Genomic DNA, 20,588 nt, shown 5'->3' with positions numbered 1-20,588 from the left:
TAACATTGTATATGAGCAAATTGAGTTTATGCAAAAACGACAAAAGTTGCAATAAAATGTTTATAATCAATTTTGTTTGAAAGAATGCGAATTTTTTAAACGGGACAAAGAAACTACGTCTGTTTTAATACTAAAGTAAGTTATGAATTACTAGGCAGTCTGATAAGTCTCTGAAAAATGAAACACGGAGACGTTTTTTTGGCCAAAGTCGGTTTTATTTTTCAACATACTCTCCTTTTAGGTCGATACAGCGAGTCCAACGATTTTCTAACTTTTTCATACCGTCTGAAAAGTACTCGATCGGAAGGTCTCCAAAATACGCCTCAGTTTCAGCTATGAGCTCCTCATTTGAGTAAAAACGCTTACCAGTGAGCCATCTCTTCAGGTTAGGGAACAAGTAAAGGTCTGGTGAATACGGTGGCTGAGAAACCAATTCGAAGCCGATTCCATGCAATTTTGCTTGTGCAACTAAGCATGCATAATCAGGCGCATTGTCATGATGATAAAGCGGTTTTTTCTTCTTCAAATGCGGTCGTTTTTCGGCGATTTCGATTTTCAATCGGTCCAATAATGATGAATAGTATGCCATAACCTTTCCGACCCATTGTTGCTTTTTTGGACGCTTCGGAGCACTTTGGCCCGGTGGAACCCACTGTTTTGCCTGATGCGTTGACTCAGGAGTGTAGTAGTGGATCCAGGTTTCATCCATGGTTATGAATCGACGCAAAAACTCGTTCGGCTTACGCGAAAATAATGCCAAATTCTGCTGGAAAGTTGTCACAAGAATTCGTTTTTGGTTCACTGTGAGCAAACGCGGCACCCATCGCGCGCAGAGCTTCTTCATGCCCAAAACTGAATGCACGATATTGCCCACACGTTCCAATGATATGCCTACAGCATTAGCTACCTCTCTCAATTTCACTTTGGGATCATTCAACATCATATCATGGATTTTTTTGACATTTTCTGGTATAGTGACCTCTTTTGGGCGCCCAGATCGTTCAGCATCAACTGTGCTCGTACGACCACAAGGAAACTCGGTAAACCACTTATGAATCGTTCCAATCGACGGTGCAGATTCCGGGTAATACTTATCCAGCTTGGCCTTGGTCTCGGATATCGTTTTCTTGAGAAGTTAGTAGTGTTTGATCAAAACTCGAAACTCAGATTTTTCCATATTAAAAAAAACTCGGAGGTTAGTCGCTTCTCAGTGCTGTAACTTGTAAATGCGTAAACATAAATGGCTGAAGTTTTGACTGGCGTCATTTGAAGGATCAAGCTCGACGAAAATGGTTCACATTAGTGAATACTAATTCCATCTCTTAGAATTTTCAGGTACTTATCAGACTGCCTAGTATAATAATATACACTTATAGGGAATGATATACAATTTTAGGGATAAGCTAGAGTGCAGAGCACAACATACCTGTACGTGATGAGAATGTGTTCGTTAAAGCAGAAGGAGCTTTAACAAAAGAAAATTCAAATTCATCAAAATACTGTTGATGACGATCTGACCTTTAGTTTTAAAATGTCTGTGCACAAAAATCGAGCATGTAGCTTGAGGTAAATACATTATCAAGCGCGAAGCGCGAGAACCAACAGTTGTGAGCCCTACACTGAAACAAATGAATTGATGGTACAATCATATTGCGCGTTAGATCAGCCATTCATATGCCTATTCCAGCCATACAGATTGCTGATCTAACCCGGAATATAACTGTATCAACAATTCATTTCTTTCAGTGTAGGCGCGCTCAAACTTGCAAGCGAAGCGACCCGCGCGCGCAGCGCGCGGTAATGGTGTGTGCGCTAAGCCGGCAGATTTTTTTAATAATCATTGTTGTTAAAAATTAAATTAAATTAATTAATGTAATTAACTTGTTTTCATGTTTTAATTGTACAAATTTGGTTTAAAACTTAATTTTTGTCGAAGGTTGGGCCCGCATCATTTTTAATAGATGGGACCAAATGTCGGGCCGACGCACAGTGGGAGGAAATGCACTTTTTTCGCTCAAAAATTTCCAGAGCCTTCAATTTTGGTCCGAATTTCAATTTAAACAAAAATTCAAGTTCATTAAATTCTGAAGAGCTTGGCGCTCTGAACCTTTGTCTCTTCTACTTGTTTATTAATAACTTTTTCACTTAAAGTATGAAAAAACTGAAATTTGTTACATAACAATTTTTTACGCTTTAATAACTGATGAGGTAAGCTTTATATTGTCTTAAATGAATGTTAAGGACTCATAGAATACAAATAATTTGCTCATTAGTCAATTTATTTGTTATAACAAAATTTTATGAACAAATTAGCAAATAGTGTAATTATCGGTAAAAAATGTTCGCTTTTCTAAGAGTGCTTCATATTAATGCAGGAATGATATATAATTACAAGAATAATTTAAAAGTTTATAATAACCACTGTTATAAACAATTATTATGAAAAATATTAAAATTTCAGATTTTTTCAAATTACAATTTCCTTCAATCGCTAGAACGACTTCAGGTATTTTTAAAAATAATCAATATTTAATAATATTTGATCAAATATAACAATTTAAATTTTTATACACAAATTAGTTAAACAAATTCGAAATTTTGGCCCTTTCGCATAGAAATTTTGTTGTTTTTGCACTGGAAATGTTTTAAGCTATTAGATGAATGTCTGCTAATCACAAAATATTATAAAAGTTAACAAAAACAATTGTTATCAATAATTCTCGTGATAAAATATTCAGATTTAAGGTTTTATCAAATTTTCATGTTCTTTAATAGCTAGAATTGCTACTGATATTCCTGAAAATTTTATCTTTTATAATATTTAGTAAAATATAACAACTTAAATCTTTATAAACAATTTAGATAAACAAATTCCAAATTTTGGTAGTTTCACTTAGAAAAGAGTCTGGGTTTAAATGGCAATAGATTAAGAATGAATCATAACACTAGATGCTAAGATTCACTCAATATAAAATCTTGTGACAATAACCCACCGACTTGATAGGCAAACCCCTAAGTTTACAGAGATTCATATCAGAAAATGGGATTGGCAATGAATGCAGAAAAACAAGTACTTTTTCATAAATTTCAGAATTTTGAAATATTTCTTCTTTCGTAACTGATACATGGATCCGAACTCACTAACAGTTTGTGTGCTAAATCAGAGTTAGTAGCAACACGAGAAAGCTTGCGTGAATTGAACTCTCGAATATTCTTGTAGTCTTTATTCCGAGATTTACCTGCTTCTTTGGAAAACTGTCCAATTGGTAATGGAAAATGTTTCATAACATTAGCTCCATGCAATAATATCTTATGGACAGTTATAGGCATGTAGCATCAAGGGTATAAACGTACGCACAGTTTTGCGGTTTCCATAGTATATATTTCAAATGTTTCCAAGTCAGTCGGCTCTGTACTTGTTAATTTATGAAGAATGTATGCAAATCTTTCCACTAACTCCAAGTCTATCTCTGTAATTTCTGCTGTTATTTCAAGGTCTGCAAAAACCTTCTTGCGGTATTCCAGTCATTGGATGTGCCTGAGCCTTGTTTTATTGCATCTATTACCAATCCTGTCTTCTGATGAAAAGCTGTGCAAATTCAAGTTTTCGCCTTCTTTTGCAAATCTTTATATACATCCGTATCTACTCGCCATTTCTTAAAATCGAGTCGATAGGCTATATGTAAAAGATTTTTCATAAAGTGAATCCTACCATGTAGCATTGGCAATTGATAATCATATTGATATCTATAACTTTGCCTTTGACTCTATCTAAGTTATTCATCTCTTTAGGTGTAGCTTGACAAATGTAGCAAGTCATAGATGATAAAGTTCCAGAAAGAGCCTGGCAAACTTTTTGGTAGAGCATCGTCAACATCATATCACTTTTTATCACAAAAGTACCGGAATCATTCTTTATTATTGTGGGCTTCATTTTATCGATTTATTTTTGAAGTGATTTTACTGAATTGGTTTTTTCTGGGGTTTCTTTTGCGAATTCATATAGTATTGGTCTGCAATATGATCTTGAAGATGGATTAGGATTTTGCGATACTACAGAATTTACCAAATTCTCTAAGTGAAGTCGCAGTGGTACCATTGAAACCGTGAAGATACTATTATCCACCATATCTGGATCATGTTTCTTTTGCTTGTACGTGCTTTGGCTTGAAGAACCATCACAACCGTATTTCACAATTAACTTCAAGTTATGAGGTTTCCTTATATCCGTAAATGGAAGCAAACTATCATGATTTTTAAAAATTCGAGATATCACAAGATCTAATAAAGATTTTAAACCGATTGTAAACCCCTTTTTCGTCACCTTAATCGAATCTGGATGACATTCTTGTTTAGCTTTTGCCAAATTGTCGTATGAGCTAGATAAATGTCAGCATTTCTCTTTTTTGCCTGCATATGGATCATGTGATACTGACTTTTAAACAAATCAGCTTCCTCTATTTTCGCCAAAGCTTCTTCTGATGTGTAAGGAATCGGGAAATCATTCATATTTTCATTTTCATCGGAAGGTAAAATTGAATTAATAAATTCTGAAACTTTTTTCCTATCACCTAGATTTAGCGATCGTAAAAAAGCCTCTCTTATTTCGAGGTCAGTATATTTTTCATGTATATCCATTACTTTCAGGTAGAAATTCCACGATAAAATATATGTTCAACCAACCAGTAAACTTGTTGTTGAAACAAGCTTTACTAAATGCCGAACTCTGCTATTTCCTTTAAAAATAAGGGATAAAATCGTGATTCAATTTGTTTTTAACCGTTTTCAGTTGTTTATCGCTTAAATGAAATTCTCTTTTTAAATACTGCGCCAAATCTTACACACCTCCATTGGAATTAGAAATAAAAAAATCGAATAGGGTCTTTTTGAGAACTTTTAATGTATCCATTTTGTCTTAATGGAACACCATTTATTGGAAAAATATTAAACCCGAAAAATTTTTTTACAATTGCCTGATATTATTTAGTACGTACATATATTATTAACACAAAATCCCAGAATAAGAAAACGAAACAAATAAAGAAAACAAATATAATGTAGTGCAGAAAAGAATACAACTGTGAAAAGAAAACTCGGAGTCCAATGCACATATTTCTGAAGGGGAATATTGAAACAAGTGAAAGTTATTAAAACAAAAGTTAACTCTAAATACCATGGCTAGGGAAAGAATTTTATTTCTAAATTATTCATTTAAAGGAACCAGATTTTTTTCTACGTGAAATTGACAAAATTTGGAATTTGTTTATCTAAGTTGTTTATAAAGATTTAAGTTGTTATATTTTACCAAATATTATAGAAGATACATTTTTCAGGAATATCAGTAGCCATTTTAGTGATTAGAGAAAATTAAAATTGGATAAAATCTTAAATTTGAATATTTTATCACGAGAATTATTTATAACAATTGTTATTGTTAACTTTTCTGATATTTTTGTGACTAGCAGTAATTCATCCAATAGCTTAAAACATTTCCAGTGCAAAAAGCAAAAAATGTCTATGCAAAAGAGCCAAAATTTTGAATTTGATAACTAATTTGTTTATAAAAATTTAAATTGCCATATTTTATCAAATATAATTCAATATTTATTATTTTGAAAAATACCTAAAGTCGTTCTGGGAATTGAAGGAAATTAAAATTTGAAAAAATCTGAAATTTTAATATTTTGTCATAAGAATTGTTTATAACAATGGTTATAATAAACTTTTAAATTATTTTTGTGATTATATATCATTCCTACATTAATATAAAGCACTCTTAGTAAACAGAAAATTTTTTTACCGATAATAAGACTATTTGTTAATTTGTTCATAAAATTTGTTAATAACAAATAAATTAACTAATGAGCAAATTATTTGTATTCTATGAGTCCCTAAACATTCATTTAAGACAATATAAAGTTTACCTAATCAGTTATTGAAGCGTAAAAAATTGTTATGTAAAAAATTTCAGTTTTTTCATACTTTGAGTGTAAAAATTATTAAGAAACAAGTAGAAGAGACAAAGGTTCAGAGCGTCAAGCTCTTCAGAAAGGCGGTTGACCGTTATCATTTAGCTGATTGGCCCGACCACTAGCACACAATGTTGGACCGACCGCCCGACGGTTGGCCCGACCTTGGGCCGACGGTCAATTCATACCTGGGACAACACGTGCACATTAAAATAAGAAGCACTAAATAGATAGAAGATCCACTACTTGTACTTGTATTATACTGAATTTATGCTCATCAGATACTCGTAAAGTCGCCGAGGCTAGAGAATTTAAGAGAATAAAAAGTGGACTTATATTTCGACTTGGAATATTGATTATGATTACACTTACCACAAAAACTATGTAGAATTAAGATTGTAAACAGTAGAGTGCTAAAAAACATCTTCATTTAAAAAAAAATTGCGTTGACAAATTTATGACATATGCACTGCCATATATCTATGTATATATTTAAATCACTATCTTTTTCCTCAATACAATTATTACCCTAGCAATTTTCAACTATAGAAATGTATGAAATGTATGAGATTTTCAGCTACTGCTGAAGTTAAAAATATAATTTAATATTCCTTGGACTCTCTTCCTCTATTAAAAAATATTTCACCCGCAGACAAATTGTTGACGAATATATAGACCTTAACGATTACCATATCAGATCTCTAATATTTGTTTCATTTCTTGCAGTGTGAAACATAGCAATCTAATTATACATCAAGTCACGGCTGCAATCACGGGCGCAAAGTGAACTATCATATTTTTGGTGAAAAACTTTATTATTTCGTTAAAAATTTAACTGTTTTTTTTCAAAATCCAACCATTTTGTTAGGAAGTCATTATTTTTGTTAAAAATTAAACTTTCTTGTCGTAAATTCGTCTTTTTAGGTTGAAGCTTTATTTATTTGTTTAAAAATAAACTTTTTGGTTGAAAACTCATGTTTACAAGTTGAAAATTAAACTGTTTAGAAGAACATTAGCCATTTTGGTTTGAAAATGTAACAAATAGGTTGAAATGTTCTTTGCCTGTTTATTGAAGAATTTTTCTTCGTTGGAAATTTAACTGTTTTGTTAAAAATTTGTTTTTTGTGTTTCAAAATTCATCTCTTTCGGTATAGAAATTTAATCTTTTTTCGTTGCAAATGCCACTGTTTGGTTGGGTATTAACCTGTTTTTGTTCAGATTTAATTACAATGTTGAAAATTCTTCTTTTCATTGTAAGAATTTTACTACTTCTCGTAAAGTTGAAATACTTGGTTAGAAATTCACTATTTTTTGTTGAATATTCATAATTTTTAAAATAAGACGTTAAACTTTTATGTTGAAAATTCGTTCTTTTTTGGTTAAAAAATAATTTTCCAACTGAAAATTTAACTATTCCATTTTTTATTGAAAATTAGTCTTTTTTGGTAGGAAATTATTACTTTCGGTTGAGAACTCATTCTTTCGGTTGAAAATGAAGTACTTGGTTAAAAATTAATTTTCATTATTTTAGCTGGAAATTGATCTCTATAATTAAAAATTTAATTATTGCATTGAACTTTCTTTTTTTTTTTGTCAAAAGTTCAAATATTTAGGTTAAAGTTAATTTGCTCAACAAATTCAACAATGTGTTTGCCTTTTTTCAAATAAAACTGAGAGAATAAAAAATATGAGAATTAATCTTTTTTGGCTTAAAATTTTATAATTTGGTTGGAAATTTAACTATTTGGTTAAAGTTATTTCATACTTTTTTGAGAAAGTGACTATAATTTAGAAAACTAGTAGATTTTTATAAAAATTACAGTTACAGAGTTATTTAATAAAAAAATTATGAAATTTTAAAAATTAATAGCAGCTTTTTGAATTTTTGAATTTTGGCCGCAAATTCATCTTCTGAGACTCAAAAAACCTTCTCGTACTCAAAATAAAATCTCATAGGACTTAAATGGAAAATTCGAAATCTAACAAATAAATAGTATTACCAAAACTTAGGTTCATTTTCCTGAATTCTTGAATTTGTAACAAAAAATCTGTATTTTGTGACTCGAAAATCCGCACCTTTTTTATTTTTATGGAAATTCACAAATTTTATAAAAGTTGTTAAATTTTAGCTCAAATGTTAAAATCAAATAATTATTGTAACAAATTATAGTAAAATCTTGGAATTTTTAACTCAAATTCATGTTCCATGACTTGAAAAATCCCCTTGCACGGACTTTCATGGAAACTCACTAATATAATAAAATAAAAAAATTGAAGTCACTTTTATTAATTTATAATTTTGACCCCAAGTTTGTGTTCTGCGCTTCTAAAATCGTCCTTTTACTAAGTTTGATGGAAATGTACCAAATTGATAAGATTCTAAAAATTAAAACGAATTTTGGAATTTTTCAATTCTGATCTTAATGTCCGTAGACGGTACGAGCCCGTATCATGTCACATGCGCCAAGTCTCTCTGCGGCAAGTCACACCTGCGGCATGTTACATCTGTGGCATGTTACAACTGCGGCATCTCTACCTTGCGGCTTCTCTCCCGCCCGGTATTTCTCACTGTGAACTCGACATTTTTGTGGCATCTCTCCCCAGTAACAATTCTCCCAGTGGCATCTCTCCTCTCCAAAAAATGTTTAATGTCAAATTAAAATTGGTTAAACCAACTTAAGTCTCCCTGGTTTAATTATCTCCCCAGTTGAAGCTCTCATCCATGGAAAAATGTTGAAGTCCACATCAAAGTGGCGAAAGTGCGGCAAGTCTTTTAGGATTGAGTGTCACATCTGCGGCATCTTTCGCTTGCGTCAAGACTCCCCAGAGGTGTCTCTCATTCGAGAATAATTTTTCAGTCCACATGAAAGTGAAAGAAATGCGGCAAGCCTTCCAGGAATAATTGTCACATCCGCGGCATTTTTCATCGGCGGCAAGTCTCCACAGCGGCATCTCTCCTCCAAGAAAATTTCTTAAGCACTTCTAAAGATTACGAAACAGCAGAAAAACTCCCCAGCGGCATGGCATCTCTCTCCCAAGAAAATTTATTCAATTTCTTCCAAAGATGGCAAAACTGCGGCAAGTCTCCCCGGAGGCATCCCTCCTCAATACATTTTTTATAGTACTTCCAAAGATGGTAAAACTGCGGCAAGTCTGCCCAGCGGCATCTATCACCAAAGCAATTTTTTTCAGTACTTCCAAAGATGGCAAAACTGCAGCAAGTATCTACCGCAGCATCTCTCACCCATGAATAGTATGTTGCATGACAAGCGACGCAACCCAGCGATTGCAACGACTGTGAAGTTTGCTGCCCGAGCGAAGCGAGGGCTACATTTACACGAGTTGCGATCGTTGTGTTACATTCCTCGTAATGCATATTATTTTTCATAGCAAATCTATTAAAAATTCGAGTTCAGGTACCTGTAGACCCTACCTACCTACGTGTCTACTCTAGAGCTGAAAAAGAAGTTTCAACTCTAGGGATGTATACACAGTGTTTCAACCCGCTCTACACGTACCGAAACTCGAAGACAAAATGTTTTAATGCTAGGGATGCTGAGGCCGTGTTTCAACCCGATCTACAGGTATCGAAACTCGAAGTTGCAATAGATGCGCTATGCAAATTTTTTTAAGTTCTTGCAAAGATGGAAGAACTGCGGCAAGTCTCCCCAGTGGCATCTTCTCTTCAAGAAAATTTCCTAATTATTTCTAAGGAATGTAAAACTGCGGCAAGTCTCCCCAGCGGCATTTCTCTCCAAAGACAATTTTTTAAGTATTTTGAAAGATGACGAAATGGCGGCAAGGCTTCGCAGAAGCATCTCTTATCCAAGAAAATTTTTTAAGTACTTTCAGAAATGGCAAAATGAATGGTTAAACTGCAGTTAGTCTCCCAACCGATATCTCTCTCCCCAAAATAATTTGTTGAGTACTTCCAAAGTTGAAATAACTGCGGCAAGTCTCCCCAGCGGCATCTCTCTCTCTAAACAATTTTTTAAGTAGTTTCGAAGATGGCACAACTGCGGCAAGTCTCCTCAGCGGCATCTCTGTGCTACGAAAATTCGCTAAGTAGTTCTAAAGATGACAAAACTGCGGAAAATCTCCCCTGCTTTATCTTACACAAAAAATATTTGTTGGTAATTCTAAAAATGGTAGAACTGCAGGAAGACTCTCCAGCGGTATGTCTCTACCAAGGAAAGTGTTAAGGTTTTTTATGATGGCAGTTTTTCCTCCTTTGCAAGAACCTAAAAAATTTTTATTTTTCGAGAGCTGCCCCTGGGGAGACTTTTCGTAGTTTTACATTCTTTAAAACTAACTAAAATATTTTCTTGGGGCCGAGAGACCTCTTGGAAGGCTTGACGCAGTTTTGTAATCTTTTCAACTACTTAACAAAATTTCTTAGGGGAGAGATGCCGTAGTTTTGCCATCTGTCGAATTATTTAAAAAATGTTCTTGGGGGAGAGATGCCTCTGGGGAGACTTACTGCAGTCTTAGCATCTTTAGAACTACGTAAAAAATTTTCTTGGGTGAGAGGTGCCGCTTGGGACACTTGCCGCAGTTTTGTAATCTTTTCAAGCACTTAAAAAAAATTTTGGGGGGAGAGATGCCTCTGGGGAGACTTGCCGCAGTTTTGCCATCTTTGGAAATACTTTTAAAAATGTATTGGGGAGAGATGCCTCTGGGGAGACTTTCCGCAGTTTTGCCATCTTTGGAAGAAATTAAATAAATTTCCTTGGGAGAGAGATGCCGCTGGGGAGTTTTTCTGCCATTTCGTAATCTTTGGAAGTACTTAAGAATTTGTCTTGGGGATGAGATACTGCTGGAAAGACTTGCCGCTGTTGAGAGATGTCGAAGATGTTTCAATTATGCCTGGGAAGCTTGCCGCATTTCTTCCACTTTGATGTAGCCTGGAAAATTATTTCCGAATGTGAGATGAGAATGAGAGATGTCACTGGAGAGACTTTCCGGTGGTAGGAGATGTCGCAGATGACAAGCGTCTAGTCCTTGACTGGCAACTCGTACGCCCCATAGGATCTGCGCGCGCAACTCTGGACATCTGGAGAAAGTATTATTTGGAGAAACTGAATTTTGGCTCAATGCCGAGAGTTGTGGAGTACTGAAACGCACTGTCAGCCACCTGAACACCTGTCAAAGAAACTATTCGCATTGCGATATTAGACTAAATAATTGTTAATGAGGAAACTAATTGAAATAATATTTTCCTAATTTTCAAATTTCTTTCATTTAACAGTATGTACTAATCACTTAGAATAAAATGATAACTTCCTAATGCAACTTCCAAATGTTAAGTTAGTCATGGCCGTTGATATCTGAAATAAAGCCGGGATGTGTAGAAAAAGTCATGACTGTCTACACATACAATTACGCATTTTCACTTCAACCACCGGCTAACTTCACTTTTTTGAAAACAGAAAATCTACAGGAAATTTTGTGGAACGAACAGGCATCAATTAAGATGCAGACGGCCACGACTTAGTTTTTACATCCCGGCTTTGGTGGTTCGAATTTCATGTAGATTTTGACTAACCTAAGATTTGAATATTATATCACGCCAAGTACAATTTTTATTCCAAGACCCTGACCAGGCTGTGGTCACTCAATGCTTTAGAAGTGCAGATCGATAATCGACGGTGGTGCCATCAAACGAGCCCGCAGGTTTTTAAGATAAGATAATAGATGCTTGAGGTTATATCCAGATGATATGTAGATAATGTAATGAAAAAACTTAATAAATTGAAAAAACCAATAGAAAAACAAATAAAAATACATTAATAATTACCGAAATAAATATTTATATATTTTTTCTTGTTTTTCTATTGCTTTTTTCATATAAACATGTTCTAAGGAAAAACGAAAGATGGAAGTATGTTTGAAAGCAGTTTTCATTTAAATGTTGTCATCATTTTCGACATCAATTTTCTTATCGGCAGGTTCCTTTCTCAAGGTTCCCTCTTTTAGTGTTCAGTTGTGTACTACAACGATAACCACCAGGTCGAAAATGATGGCAACAAATTAGATATCAAATCTCAAACAGTTCTTAATGGGTTAGGTTTCACCTATGCTGACGTTCGGAAAACAACGAAGGAGTAAGAGAGATAGATGAAACTTTGGCCCCTGAGCGACGTGTAGCGGGGGAAAGTACTACAGAGCCATCAAATGAGTCTGCAAAACAGGATCAAAGTATGTGTCTTCACGGTTGCCTATATTAGTGACCACAGCCTGACTGACTGACAGTTTGTAGACGACACTTCTCAAATTTGCTCAAATTTGTTGCAACTCACTTGAATACCGATTTCGGTGTACATGGAGGATCGGCGATTTTCTATGAGTAGAGCTTATCCTTACACTTCGCGTGAATCTTATGAAGCTTTAAATACTTTTTCCGATATGATTATTAAGTATTCGCACATAAATATGTGAGTTTTAAAATATTTATGCTTATGGTAAATATTGCTCAGGGTTTCAGCTAAAATATTCGGTGATACAGAATTCTTAAAACTGCATCAATAAAATATTATAAATTTTATAAATCTAATATATCTTTGAAAACTTTATTAAAAAGCAAAGTTTTTACAAAATTAAATGGTTGAACAAATTATTATTATAAATAATTTTCCTACCCTGAAAGCTATTGAAATTTCACGCGAAGTATAAGGATACGCTCTACTCCTGGCTTCTAGGAGTGGGAAGTTGCTCTCACTGATCCCGTGGGGCATACGAGTTCGCAGTCAGGGACTACACGCTTGTCCGCAGATGTGACAATTAGTCATGAGAGCCTTGTCGCAGTTTTAATATTTTAATATGGACTTGAAAATTTTTTCCGGATGAGAGATGCCACCGGGAAGGCAATAAGTCCAGAGAGACTTGCCTCAGTTTAGGCATTTTCAATTGGTCATTAAAATTTTTTTGAAAGGTAAAGGTGTTACTGGAAGAATTGTTACTGGGGAGAGATGCCGCAAAAATGTGAATTTCACTGTGAGAAATTACACGCGGGAGAGAAGCCGCTAGGTAGAGATGCCGCAGTTGTGATATGCCGCAGATAAGACATGCCGCAGATGTGATATGCAACACATGTGGCATGCCGCAGTTGTGTCATACCGCAGATGAGACCTTCCGCTGATGTGACAAGCCGCAGATGTTACATGTCGCAGAGAGACTTTCCGCATGTCACATGATATGGATCCAGTCGGTACTGTCCCACTTTTCTTGGGTTCATTATTTAGGGTAAGTTCCGACCATTATAGGACTAATTAATTCCAATAGCCAACTTAAAAAAAAGGTAAGAAAATGATAAACAAATATGTATTGTATAAGGTATAAAGGCAACTAAGAAATTTAAGCAGTGAACTCCTACTGAAAGCGGCTAAAAAAGCTATTGAAATTTTGTTACATTTTTTTGTAATGAAATTTTTTTATAATACTATATTCACACCTAGAATTTCATAAATAAAATTTCCCACATTTTGGTAGCTTTTGCCAAATTTATGGTTTTTGAACTTAAATTCGTCTTATTCTATTCCAAAAAAGAGCGTTCAAAAATATCAACCAGATTGAACACACTTTTCTGAATTAGAATGAACTTTTAGAATTTCTGACTTTTGACCCATAATTCGTATTTTGGGCCGAAACTAACTAAATTGAACTGACTTTTATAAAAATCCAAAAATGTAATGAAATTTTGTGAATTAAGCTGGCTTCTTTAAATCTAGACCGTAAATTCGACTTATATAATTCGAAAACTTCTATAACGAATAGCACACAAGATTTCATGAAGATTTTCTGAAACTGATCATTCAAGTCAGAAAATATTTGTATTTTTCTTGCTAGAAAATTAAACTTTTTGTAAGAAAATTTAATTCTTAGTTTGAAAAGTCCTTCAAAAATTATAATTTAGATTGATATAAAAATTCAACAAATTCAGAAATTTAAGATATCAAGGATATCACAGAATTTCAGGCATTTGCAGAATTTAGAGAATTTAGGGAATTCGTAAAATTAAAAAAAATTCATGTACATTCAAGATGAATTCAACTGAATTGAAATTAAGTTTTTTTAAATTTGTATTTATGAAAATAAATTTTTAATCAGCTTACTGTGAATTAAACGAAATTCAAGAAAAATAAAGTGCTATCCAATGAATTGAATCAAATAACTTTATTTATTTAGGTGGATTAACATTAATTTCATGGAACTCAATGCCACCAATTCTATAATTTTTAAATTTTAATATATTTTTTTAAGTTGATTTATTAATGTTGCTTTCCCCATTTACTATTGAGTAGGTCAACCCTAGAAAAAAAATTTATATCTCACAGGTAAATGCACTATTAGTAGTAATGTCAGTGATTAATTATTCTATTTTTCACTATCACTTTCCTACAGCATCATTTAACGTGAGTGAAATGCATCGTAGTAATTAAATATTACTCTTTAATGTTTATTTTCCTCAATATAATCACACTAAAGAAAATGCGTTTATATGATATTATAGAATTTTAATTTTGAATATGAAAAATGAGATGCATGGAAATAGTCCAATTAAAAAATAAAAAATTTCATGAATAAACGTTGGTGTATTATTTTTTTGCTAATATGATTAGCCTTCTTTTATTATTCTGTTTTTTGTATTTTCTTATATTGAGTTTTGCAATTTGTTCGATTCCAAGCGATCCCTTGGAATTGTAAATTATTTTAAATTCTTTATTTTTTAAATTATTCGTATATGAAAATATGTATGCAACAATCCAGATATTGTTAGAGAGGTCTTTTTGTAAACCAAACATCTGTTTTATTTAAACTTTCGCTGTTTATTCATTTGCACTTTAGTCTACGTACATTATACTCTTTTGAATGAAAAGTATCACATCTGATAAACCGGTTTTTAAATATAAAATGCTAATTTTATGTAAATAATTCCTGCTCATAGATTTTTTTGTTTTAGCAGGCATACAATGTGTACTTTTTACTCTTTAGCTTTATCATGATGTGAAAAGCAGGTCAGTCTTTTGATATAACAAGCAAAAATTTACAATGAAAGTATAGAAAAATGGCAATTTTTTATTTATTATTAAAATTCTCTTTTTAACTGTTATTTAACACTAAAGTTAACTGTACATATTATTTTTAATAATCTGATAATTTTAAAGAATTAATGAGCCCACTCATATTTTTTTCTAATTTTTTGTTAAATTCAGCATTCTCTACAGAAGCCATCCTATGAATTTTGTACGGACTAAATAACTTTTTTGGCTAAGGAGATTTTATTTTCATAAAGTTGAATGTTATCATTTTCCTCACAAACAAAGTTAAATACGAAAAAATAGTCAAAATAAAAGTTTGCGCATCTAAAAAAGTTCTGCACAAAAATAATTGTTTCTCTTTTGTGATATTTTGCATCATTTACGAGAAAAATTATATTTTTAGGAAAAACAGTTTAAAAATGGTTTAATCTGCATAAATTTGATTGGCTGCCTTCCTTATATTAGCTGAAACTTTAAAAAATTTGAAATAATAAAAAAGGTGCAATATTTAGTTCATTTTTTTAAAGTTGTATTTATTTGTTATCAGCTTTTGAACTCCATGTTTAAAAAAACGCATAAAAGCGATGTTTTCCAATATATTAATTATGTTTTCATTGAGTATTACACATATATCACAAAAATATTACATATCTTTCGTAATTATTCGTTCTCTCTTGGGTTATAAAAAGCTCCCAAAATGTATCGGTTTCCATTATTCAAAATTTCTATGTCCACAAAAAATCTAATGCCACCCACAAAAACTTCAACAGTTTCAACATGAAATTTCTGGCGATATGATTTAGGTGGACAAAAATTGCCGTGCTGAAGGGAAACTGATACCACAGCTCCCGTTTTCGAATTTACCTTCACCTTAAATTCTTCACGGTCGTAATTGATGTACCATATTGATTTGTGGGGAGTCGGACCTTGAAAAAAATAGAAATTTGCGAATTCAGTAAGAATAAAAATCGAATTGAAAATTAAACACTCAACAAATCTGAGCTGCTGCATAGGAAATTAAATAATGTTACTTTTAAATTCTTGAAGAGAAATAAATTTGCCATAAAGGCTTATAAAAAATCACTACTTTCAAATCAAAAATTTGGAAATGCTTCAAATACTCGTAATATGAAAATCTAATTTTTAAGAATTTAACAATACTTACAAAGAAAATAACGTAAAGTTAAAACGATGTAAACGTTGAAAGTTATTTAATTTACATCGAAAAATGTTTAAATTCACTAAAAATATGTTTAGTTAGTTGAATTAAATTAAGTAATTAACAAAGCCTCAGTAATTAATTCATATTAGACACAAAACTTCCGAAAATATAAAAATTATAAAATATGGCAATTTAATATTGGCAACTCTAAACTTGAACTAACTTGAAATTTAGGGAATCATAATTACATTTAGAAAATGGGTTTTATTGTATATTTAGAAACAAACTTGACTTTTTCTTAATTTTTACAAGTACCATTTTTACAGATTAGTGTATAGATTAAATTGTATAAAAAATGTAAATTGAAGATTTTAAAATAATAAAAATCAATTTCAAAATTAAACACGTTTTGAAATGAAACAGTTTACATTTTCTTGGGATTGGTGATGCTTAGCTTATTTAAGTGCAGAATTTCAGTTGCAAATATCAGAAAAATTAATGTTTTATTACGATTTTTTGGAAAAGCTTCTTTGAGGCAATTGTTCAAACAATTGTTGTAAACAAATTCCCTGTTTTGATATTTTTCAAGGATCAGGCTTAATTATTTTTTGAAATCAAATAAGAATACCTTTGCAATTACGTTGTGCCGTGAGGATTTGCTATTTCACAGAATGATTAATTATTGCAATAATTTTCATGAACAAATTTAGGGTTTTTTTATATTTCAACAAAAAAGTTTAATTTTTTACTGAATCAACTAAGCATGTTTTTTCGATGACTTTTTTCTGATAATTTAAAAATTCACAACAATGATTAATTATTTAAACAAACTCAGAGTTTGGGTATTTTCCAACAAATCGGTTCAATTTTTGTATGAAGTGACCTAAGAATTTTCTTCTCATTACTTTTTGCTATAAAACTTTAAACATTTTCAGAATTATTAATTATTTAAACAATTTCCATCGAGAACTCAGAGTTTAGCTTTCATCCAATGGATAGATTTAATTTTTTATTCAAAAAATTGTGAATTTGTTTACAAATTGCATAAAAATGCCAAATAGTATCATTTTTCAAATAATTGCAATGAAAAATTAATCTAGCTCAAATTTTATTTTAAAAATCTAGATTTGAATGCGTTGAACATTGTCAGTACTGAAAAATATATTTTCTTCATTACATTTTTTTATAACGTAATAAGGAATTTTTGAAACTATTCACACACGGGAAGTTTTCGATATATAGTTTAAGTACAGATATATTTTTTTTCAAATGTGAAAATCTGAAAAAAAGATACGTCTGAAAATTAAAAAAAACAGAAATGTCAATTTTGTTGCTCAATATGAAATTAACCAAATTTTTTATCAAAAATTCAAGCACACAAATATTTAAAAAATTTAAATACCTTTTATTTATCCAAATAAAAATTGAGTAAATAGTGTAGGCTCAAATTGATTTGTTCATAGAAACTTATTTTGCCCCACTTTGGCATCCGCCTGATAATTGATAATGTAAAGCAAACGAAAACATAAGAAACATATTACATAATAATTAGTTTTTTCTTTTATAACCAGTCAGGGGTGGAATAATAAATATCCAATCTGATATCAGGTGATTTTATTAAAATAATGTCTACGCGTTTCGCTGAGGTACCACATCATCATTAGAACGTACACTATCATCCAAATTCTCGAAGACCTCCATGTTGTTTGAAAGCGTTTATTCGTAAAGTATAGTTTAAAATAAGAAATTTAAAACTCAGAATTAAAATAACAATATGCTAATTTTAAAATATAATCTTCTCATTTTAAAATATAATATACAGATAAACACTCGCAAACAAGACGGAGGTCTTCTATAATTTCGATGATTGTCTACCTCCTGATTTTGATGTGGTACCAAATCAAAAACGCGTCTGCGTAAAGTTGATAAAATCACTTAAATTTACTTTGGATGATTTTTGATCTAATCCTGACCTGATAAGCTCTTGAAGAAACAATTTATCATAACAAGGTTAACATAAAAGACAATAATTATATAATAATAGCAAGCTCAGCTCTCAAAATTATTCCATTAAGTTCCACTTTCATCCTAAATTTTTAGTCACATTTAATTACCTGATGTCCTTGGTGAAAGCTCAGCTCCTATAACTTTACCATTTTCTACGTAAACGACAACTTTTACGCCATCTAGATATTCAGCGCGGCTTACATAATTGTGAGAATTTTTATACAGTTGATCTGGAATAGTATTCGGACCTAAAAGCCTAGCTTTAATAGCCTTATAAAACTTAGGCTCTCGCCACACCGCAATTACCCGGTCCTCACAAGTGTAAGTGTTAGTTGGTGGGTCAAGATTTGTGTCTTCTTCGTGAGGATATTGGCTACCAGATGAGCGAGGATCCGGGACAGGTGGGCGAGGATATTGGCTACCAGATGGGTAAGGATCTGGGACATGTGGGTGAGGATATTTGCTACTAGATGTGTGTGGAAGTTGGACAGATAAGTCAGGATATTGGCTACCAGATGTTTGTGGAAGTTGGGAAGATGATTGAGGATACTGGTTATCAGATGGGTGGGGATGTTGGGCAGGTGGGTGAGAATATTGGCTGCCAGATGTGTGTGGAATTTTAGCAGATGGGTGACGATATTGGCTACCAGATGTTTGTGGAATTTTGGCAGATGGGTGAGGATATTGGCTACCAGATGTTTGTAGAAGTTCGGCAGATGGGTGAGGATATTGGCTACCAGGTTGGTGAGGATCTAGGCCATGTGGTTGAGGATATTGCCTACCATATGGGTGAGGATGTTGGCCTACATGTCGCCAGGATGAACTTTTTTCGCTATCCGAAGCATCCAGTTCTGTTAAAAAAAAGATTTAAGATTTGAAAAAATATATTAATATCACAATGAAATATGAATACTAAGTCAAAGCACTGATAATGAAACAATTTTAGTTGAGTATTCTTTAAGAGTTGTCAATTGAAGCCTTGGTAGAGATAATGTTGAATCAATAGGAATATTTTTATGTACAGTATACGTATGTACTACATGTAACTGAAAAAACTGTGATATAAACAAAATATGTGGTTAAAAATTAAAAAGCTGACAATGTATTACTTTTAATATCTTGAACGTTTAATATTTCATAAGGAGATATTTAATAAATTATCATGGGTGCACTTACCATACAAATTATGGAGGATCAAGATTGTAAACAACAGTGAGCTACAAAGCATCTTAATTTTTTTACAGAGAAATTGCCTGAATGGTGACTGATGAATTTAGAGCATATTGACTGCTATATATTTATATATTTTTAAAACATTATCTGATAACTCAATTATATTATAAACCGTGCAATTACAAGAAGCGTATACGTTTACTCGTATAAGCTATCGCTTACGCTAAAAATATAATTTCATTGCCCTTGGAATTTGTTCTTCTACTGATAAAATACGTCATCTACGGACTAATTGTTGGCGAATTTATAGACCCCTTCGAAGATCATATCAGACCTTTGATATTCGAGTCTCTTTTAGTCTAGAAGTGAGCAATGTAATCATACATCAAGTAACAGCTGTCATTATGAGAACAAAAACGTTCCAAAATCTTAATAATCATTTAGGTCTTGGTTAATTGGCAATCACTGGTTTTCTGTAGACAGGGGGTATAATTAAACGGAATTATATTCACAGTAAATGTCGGTTGATTGTTTTGATCCCGAAATTCAATCAAAATGATATGTAACGCTCATTCCAGATTTTCAACAGTAAATTATCATTAATTGTTCTTTAAAAATATCCTCTAAAAGTATATGTCTCTCAACATTCTTTAAGTGTGTCATTTTACCAGAATATAATAGCTTTTTACGATTTTAGCGAAAAAAAATTTTTAACTAAAGACAATTGTTTTAATGATTAACAACTTTTTATAATTTATACCGAAAGATAATAAATTTTCACGATTTACGGTGGGACCAAAATTCTTTTAACAAATAATAATTGTTCAAGCAATTTAAAATTATTTTGAAAATACTTGGAAGTCCGTCACTTATCGATTGAAAATAATTAATGTTGATAAAATCCAAAAATTGCTGTCTTCAGCATGAATTTCATGTTAAACTGCTATTTTTCATTATTTGGGCATTATGCGGGCACAATAAAAGGGGATTGGTAGTGTCAAAATTCAAGGTTATTGGGCGAAAATCATTCCTTGAATACTTTTTAAGATGTGACTAAACTTAGATTCACAAAAAGTTTATAAAAAGTACTTCTTTTTCCCATTTTTTTTAATATCCAGCATTTTCAATTAAAAAATACATACTAATTTAAAAAGCCCGGGGGCACAGGTTAACGTTACAAAATTGCACTAGTGAGTTTTATAGAAAACAAACAACTTAAGCGGCGAGGGGGGGGGGGGG

Source organism: Belonocnema kinseyi, chromosome 7 (assembly GCF_010883055.1).
Source record: "Belonocnema kinseyi isolate 2016_QV_RU_SX_M_011 chromosome 7, B_treatae_v1, whole genome shotgun sequence".
Taxonomy (NCBI): Eukaryota; Metazoa; Arthropoda; class Insecta; order Hymenoptera; family Cynipidae; genus Belonocnema; species Belonocnema kinseyi.
The sequence above is the reverse complement of the archived record's forward strand: the minus strand, read 5'-3'. Positions refer to the sequence as shown.